Source organism: Sciurus vulgaris, assembly GCF_902686455.1.
Source record: "Sciurus vulgaris genome assembly, chromosome: 2".
Classification (NCBI taxonomy): domain Eukaryota; kingdom Metazoa; phylum Chordata; class Mammalia; order Rodentia; family Sciuridae; genus Sciurus; species Sciurus vulgaris.
In genome coordinates this window covers 184,690,375-184,698,398 of record NC_136462.1, presented here as the reverse complement: position 1 = coordinate 184,698,398, position 8,024 = coordinate 184,690,375, and the positions used below count along the sequence as shown (strand labels likewise).

The 8,024-nt window shown below is 44.3% G+C and overlaps 1 pseudogene across 1 annotated transcript; it reads left to right on the top strand.

Annotated features, from left to right (window-relative positions):
- The first annotated feature begins 1,398 nt into the window (after positions 1-1,398).
- Positions 1,399-2,701, top strand: LOC306655381 (carboxypeptidase A2-like; annotated as a pseudogene). The gene is made up of 2 exons: positions 1,399-1,434; positions 1,673-2,701. The product of its transcript is annotated as a carboxypeptidase A2-like (transcript).
- The last annotated feature ends 5,323 nt before the right edge of the window (positions 2,702-8,024 follow it).

The window sequence follows — 8,024 nt, the reverse complement described above, 5'->3', positions numbered from 1 at the left end:
TAATAAAAATAGGGACTTTGTATGAAGGAACACCATACAACCTTTCAAAATAATGATGTAGACCTCTATTTACTTAAAACAGAAGAATATCCCAAAGGCCTTAAATGGGACAAAAGATCATGAAACAGTGTGTATGTAATGTAATCATCAAATTTCAGAGCTTCCAGAAGGCTGACCATAGGTGGTGATTATCTCTAGGTGGTGATTACATCATCTATCGATGATTTTAATTTTTTGGTCTTTCATTTCTCTGAATTCTCTAAATTTTACACAATGATCACATAAAACTGTATACTTCAGTAACCTCTGCTGTATTCTGCATCTTGAGTTTCCCAGCAAGAATAAGTTCAAGTTTTCATTATCACCTTTAGCTACTTCGGGAATTCCTTTGTTATATAAATCATGTCATAAAATACTATGCCCAATTCTTCTCAACAAAGGAGAGTCTGTTTGCTTTCCCTCACCTAATGCCCCAACACTCTCCAGAAATATCTCTGAGACTGAGTAACCAGCTTTGCAGACCACTCTTATAGGGAAGTTCCCCAAATGTCACTTGTTTTCCATCAAAAGGTTGATCCCATTTACTTACAAAAGATAAACTTTCCAGGTCCCAAGACTATTTTGTTATTTGTGGAATGGAGATAGGTATTTCCCTCACAGGTGGACCGAAAAGACAAAATTAGTGAAAGAAACCAGCAGAAAGTGCATCAGGCAGGCTAAGTCAAGTAATGCTGCAATAATGAACAACCCCAAAATCTCTGGGCCAAACAACAAAGTTTTATTTCCTACTGCACAAGAGTCTGCTGGGACCTCTGCTCCACATGCTCCTCCCTCAAGGACCCAGGCTGAAGGAGACTCCATTCCCATGACAAGCAGAGGAAAGGAAACGTGGCACCTAATAGACCCATTTAAAGCTTCCACCCAGGAGTGATCCGTGTCACTTTGCTCTCATCTCATTGGCCAAAACAAGCCACATGGTCACAGACCAATTCAAAAAGAAAGGGAAATTTAATGAGACCATGTGTCTTAAGGGTCCAAAAACAAGAAATACTGGTGAGTAGCAAACTAACCATCATAGTAGGCATTCAAAAATGCTTTTTGCATAAGAAGAAATACATGAAACCCAGCTCGATGGCAAAGGCCTCTGATGTGTGTCAGGATTGTGCTAGGTAGAACTTACAGTGAAGAATCAAATTAAATAACTTTTAGCAAAGCCACTCTCCTAGTCAGGACAAGAGCTGGGAGTTTATGTGAGAAATTGTGCCCTATCCATCACGTCCATGCCTGCTGATACTACTCCGCGTAGCTCCATTTTTGCAAGTCTCTTTCCTCCTCATCTTCCAGAAGCAAGTAATATTGACTGCTTGAGGGGGATAAGGGGATTGGAAAGTCCCTGCCATGTGCATAATCAATGTCCCTGAGGTGCACAGCAAGGTTGGTCCAAGGACCAGGAAAAGACAGCACCTGGAAAGGCTCTGGAGCCGCCTTCTCCTGTGTGCACAAGATGCAGGGGTAGAGAGAATAGGAGAAAGACATGAACCAGGGAGATCATATCCTGTAGAGGTCAGGAAGAGGAAAGCTTGGCACTGGGAAGTGAGTGTCATCATTTCCTTTACAATTATAAACTGAAATGCCTTGCTATCAACTAAATCATAGAACTGGTTTATCTTAGGTTCTGTTGGATCAAGAGAAAGAAGAAATGCTGTTTAATCAGAGAAGAGAACAAAATGGTAACTTCAACTTTGGGGCCTACTACACCTTGGAAGAGATTTCCCAAGAAATGGATAACCTCGTGGATGAGCACCCTGATCTAGTGAGCAAAGTAAATCTCAGCTCTTCTTTTGAAAACCGACCCATGAACGTGCTCAAGTTCAGCACTGGAGGAGACAAGCCAGCTATCTGGCTAGACACTGGAATCCATGCTCGAGAGTGGGTTACACAAGCTACTGCATTTTGGATAGCAAATAACATTGCCTCCAATTATGGAAATGATCCTTCCATCACCTACATTTTGGACACCATCGACATCTTCCTGCTGCCAGTCACAAACCCAGATGGATATGTGTTTTTTCAAACCCAAAATCAGATGTGGCAAAAGACTCAGTCCAAGGTCTCTGGAAGCCTCTGTGTTGGTGTAGATCCTAACCGGAACTGGGATGCAGGTTTTGGAGGACCTGGAGCCAGTAGCAGTGCTTTCTCTGATTCATACCATGGACCCGGGGCCAACTCTGAAGTTGAAGTGAAATCCATAGTGGACTTCATCAAGAGTCCATGGGGAATTCAAGGCCTTCGTTACCCTCCACAGCTATTCCCAGCTGCTCATGTACCCTTATGGATATAAATGTACCAAGTCAGATAACTTTGATGAGCTGGATAAACTGGCCCAAAGGGCTTCCCAGTCTGTGACAAGCCTGCATAGCACCAAGTACAGAGTGGGACCCATATGCTCAGTCATCTACCAAGCCAGTGGCGGAAGCATTGACTGGTCCTCTGATCTGGCATCAAGTACTCATTTGCCTTTGAACTGAGAGACACAGGACACTATGGCTTCCTCCTGCCGGCCAAGCAGATCTTACCCACAGCTGAAGAAACCTGGCTTGGCTTGAAGACAATCATGGAGCACGTGCGAGGCCACCCATATTGGGGCGCTGTGGAACAGACAAACACCATTAAAAGTCTTTGGTTTAAAGCAAAAAAATAAAAAAGATGCAGGAGTAGAGGGTCCGCATATTCTGCAGGACACACTCGGTCCCTGGGCTAAAGTGGAGGCCACTCCATTAGAGTGCCTGCCCCTTACTCATCTTTTGGAAAACACATGTCTACTGGCCCAGTTACTGGAGAGGATGTGTCATTATCCAAGTGTAGAAGACAAGTCCTGACACACTCATCGGGCTCTCCTCACCATCACACACGGGCACCTTGCACACACGTGCACACACATGCAGTCACCTGTACACAGCCCACGCCCGCTTGCATTGCACATCATTAATATACCGTATGAGTCTGAGCCACAGGCAGCAACCACTTGTGCAGTAGCCACGGGCACCTGACCCACCGACGTGAGTTACAGTCATCCCTGGTGCATGTGTTTTGCTAACCTATGTGAAATTGCTCTTTCACTGGCAGTTTCAATTGGTTCAAACCAATGCATGCACAGCTACTTAAAACCACAGCTATTTCATACATGTACACACAACCACACACACACACACACACACACACACACACAGCATGCACCACCACACATTCAACTCCACCTATTTCCCTACCCAGGCCGTAGGCTCCTTGGCAGTGAGTTCCATCATTGTCACTACCAAGGCTGCAATTAAAGCTCCACTCTAACCATCCAAAAAATCAGTCCCTGGGGCTTGGCCTCTGTGGCCCGGGCTTCACTCCAGCAGTTGCATTCCACGTCTGCCCCCACCCGTGGCCTGTCCACTTAGCCTCATCCTTAATCCCAGAAGCACCAGTCTCCCTTCAGGCAAAGGCTGCCGAGATGGCATGCAGCCTCGCTCTCTGTCTTGGAACTCCAGCCCCAACCTAAAACACCACACAATCAAGGCACTCCTGCTGGGGGGAGGGGGGAGATTCATTGACCCAGAAGGCCCCAGGACTCAGAACTGCCAAGGTGACCTTGAAAGTAGTTATTGAGCACTAATTCTATGTGTCTTAAGCCATTTTCTGCTGCTATCATAAAATATCTAAAACTGGAAAACGTATAAACAAAAGAAATACATTTCTCACTGTTCTGGAGCCTGGGACACCCAAGAGCAAGGACCAGCAGTGGGTGAGGCCTGTGTGCTGCATCACAACATGGCGGAAGGGCAAATGAGTACACGCAAAAGAGCAGGAGGCAGGGGCCAAAGCCAGGCCCAGTCAGGAGCCCACTCCCTCGATAACAACCAAGTCCCACAATAATGCCATTAATCCTTTCATGAGGGCAGAGCCCGGGTGGTGGTCTCATGAACCCATCTCTTAAGGACTCCACCATTTCAGACTGTTACAATGGCAATGAGAAGTCAGAGTGAGTTTTGGAGGGAATGTGGCCAGGTGGTTCACACATTCAAGGCAAGGAGGCAAACATTTTTTTCTAAGGCACAAATAAACATAAAATTCCAACGCTGAGAAATAGTATGGAGGAGAGGTATGCAATGCTGGAACATTTGCCTCGGACTCTTCTACTTCAGAATAAAATAATAGCACCAACCTCACACAGCTGTAGTGAGCATTAGGCCAGTATGTAAAGTACTCATGAGAGGGCGGGCACAAAATAAGCACTAGGCAGTGTTAGTTCTGTCTTTACAGTTAGATTATTCCATAGGGAGGGAGTGACCTAATTAGAGAGATGAGTAAGAGCTTCCACGTGAAAATGGCAGCTGTGGATAACTGAAGGGTGAGTATAAGTTAACGAAATGAAGGAAAAAGGACAATGGGACTCGTGCAAAGTCCCTGTGGCAGGAGAAAGTGTGGGTCATGACAACAACAGCTTAAGGCACCCATTATTTCAGTGTAAACAGTGACAAAGTGGGCATCCAGCATGAGACTGGAGGGGTTGGCAGGCACTAAATCAGGCAGGGCTTTGGAGGCCAACATAAGAAGTCAGCATTTGTAGAACATAAGCTAAACCCAATGAAAGGTCATTACGGAGTTAGAAGAAGGACTCTGAAATCAAGTTTAGGCTTAATGAGAAAGAATGTTGTGACTCTCCTGGACACAGAAGGGAGAAACCAGTGCCACGTGCTTCAGGGACTTACCACTCCTAAACTATGAACGTATTCATCCAAACTCTTGTGGTTGGAAGTGACGGAAACCCAATTCCAAGAAGCTAATGGAAAAAAAAAAATACATCTGATGATACATCAGATGATACAGTTGGGAAGTTGAAGGCTCATAACTGGTTTAAGGCACAGCCAAACTCAAGTGATCTTGTCAGAACTCCATCCTTCTCTCTGTCATTTGACTTTGTTCACCACTTCTTGGATGTATCACTAAGTGAGCCACCCCCTCCAAAGGGTGACTATGATGACCCATGGCAGCCCCAACTCTATTCTGTCACTAAAGCTCACATTGCTAAGATGTCAATTCCACCTTTCCTGAGATAGCTGGCAAAAGTCCCAGAAAAGACTCTGATTGGTCCAGCCAGGATCACATGCCCACCTGAGTGAAAGTGATGTCAGTTTCCCACAATCCATCAGGGCTGAGCAATATCTTACTAGACAAGGGAACAGGAAGTTTTAGTCCCTACAAGAATAGCAACTGGGCAAACAAAAGAAAATATGTGTCCATACAGGGTTTATGTGGCCTGTCCACAATGTCACGAGCCTGGCTAATTCCAGGCTCACCCTTGAGCATGTCCACATGTTTGTTCCTGCAGAACCCGCTCAGCCAGTGGAAGCTTTGCAGGGCTTGGAATGATGGAGACAGAAACTCTCCCAGAGCTTCAGGGATGCCATGGTTGAAGGATAGAGAGCTGAGAACTGGTAGAAAGAGACCCTTCAGAGGTAAGAAAAGGCATGTCTCCAAACCAAAGGGATCAGAAGCAGAAACAACAAGGCCAGCTTGGAATAGGCACAGGGGAGGAGAAAGCAGAGGCTGGCCTGGAGGGAGCAAGCAGGTGGGCAGTGTGGGTGACGTCCTGGGAGAGGCACTGCTCTCTTGGCTGGGTGTACTCCCCTGGAGCACTCCCCAACTCAGGCCAACCTCCCTCCTCTCTTGAAATTTTTGCCTATCATGACTCCTCTGAGGCCTATTCTGCCCCAGCAGCTCCCACAATCCTGATTCTTTTCACTCAACATACAAAAGTAACTCAAGTGTCTTCATTTCTTTAAAAAAAAAAAAAAAAAGTCCTGTCTCTGAATCTGCATTTCCTCTTATCTGAGTAACACTTGGTGAGCTATGTGAGGCATGGTCTACTCCAAGTGAGGTCCACAGACAGAGGCTGTCCACAAACTGTTTATAATCTGTAACAGCTGAAGGCAGAAATTGAGCAGAAATGGTTAGAAACCTTAATCACAACTTTTTTTTCTTTTACAGACTGCATTTTGATTTGTTGTACACAAATAGGGTACAACTTTTCATTTCTGTGGTTGTCCACAATGCAGATTCACACCATTTGTGTAATCATACATGTACCTAGGGTAATGATGTCCGTCTCATTCCACCATCTTTCATACCCACCCCTCCCATTTCCCTCAACACAATCCAAAGTTCCTCCATTCTTCTCTTACCCCTACCCCCGCTCCACTCCCGGTTATGTATCATCATCCACTTATCAGAGAAAACATTCAGCCTTTGGTTTTGGGGATTGGCTTATTTCACTTAGCATGATATTCTCCAACTCCATCCATTTATTTGCAAATGCCATAATATTATTCTTCATTATGACTGAATAATATTCCATTGGGTATATATACCACTGTTTTTTTATCCATTCATCTGTTGAAAGTGCCTAGGTTGGTTCCACAATCTAGTTATTGTGAATTGAGCTGCTATAAACATTGATGTGACTGTGTTACTGTAGTATGCTGATTTTAAGTCCTTTGGGTACAAACTGAGGAGTAGGATAACTGGGTCAAAAGGTGGGTCCAGGGGCTGGGGAGATAGCTCAGTTGGTAGAGTGCTTGCCTTGCAAGCACAAGGCCCTGGGTTCGATCCCCAGCACCCAAAAAAAAAAAGTGGGTCCATTCCAGGTTTTCTGAAAAATCTTCATACTGCTCTCCAGAGTGGCTGCGCCAATTTGCAACTCCACCAGCAATGTATGAGTGTGCCTTTTTCCCCACATTCTTGCCAACACCTATTATTGCTTGTGTTCTTGGTAACAGCCTTTCTAAGTGGAGTGAGATAAAACCTTATGGTGGTTTTAATTTGCATTTCTCTAATTACTAGGAATATTGAACACTTTTTCATATACCTTAATCACAATTTGACAGACCAATGATATATCCATTGAATCTAATAACAAAAGATGGGTCTGCATTTTGCATGTCTTTTTATTTCATTTTTCCAGTAATTCATTCTTAATAACACACAATATTTATACATATTCATGGGGTACAGTGTGATAGTTTGATACATGTATACAATGTATAATCTATAATCAGGGTAATTAGCATGTCCAGTAGTTCATTTTCACTCTATGTTACAAAAGTACCAGCCTGCGATAAGATGACAATTTTTAAATACACATACACATATATCACTCCTCTCCAGCAGTGATCTTGGGCTTCCTCGCAACATGGTAGTCTCAGAGTAGTTTAACTTCTTGCATATTAGCCATATAGGAGTTGTATATTCCCTCAATTCAAGTGTTCCCCCAAAATAGAAGGAACCAGTTTTCTTAAAGACTAGCTGAGCCCTAACAGGGACAGTACCATTTCTTCCCACACTCTATTAGCTGAGGCAGTCATGAGGCTAGGCAGTTCATCTCTCAGAGGAAGAATATCATCATCATCCGCCACCAACTCCTGGCAACCCCTAAGTGGTAGAGATTGGGGAGAACAACCTGAGATTTTTTTTTTTTTTTTTAGCTTTTAATCTTTTACAGACTGCCTTTTGATTCATTGTACACAAATGGGGTACATCATTTCATTTCTATGGTTGTGCACGATGTAGATTCATACCGTTCGTGTAATCATACATGTACATAGGGTCATGATGTCTGTCTCAGTCATCATTATGTACCTGGTTTGCTGTGCTCAGTCCTTTTTATCTATTATCCCATTCAACCCTTGCAACAATTATTCTCATTATGTAGAAAGAGGAACTGAGGTTTAGAGGGGCTAAATGACATGCCCGAGGTCACGCAAATAGTAAGTGACAGAAATAAGACATAAACCCAAGTCTCCCTGACTTCAGAGCTCAGTCTTAACCACTGGCTTGGCCACTGCCTGGCAGCTATGATTCACCTCAATCATCGCTCACCCCAAATGTTGTTTGACCCACCCTTCACTCATCCCCAGAAGACTCACCTGGCCTGCCTAGGTTTCCAACCATGGAAATATCTCCAGCCAATATCTCCTCCATGG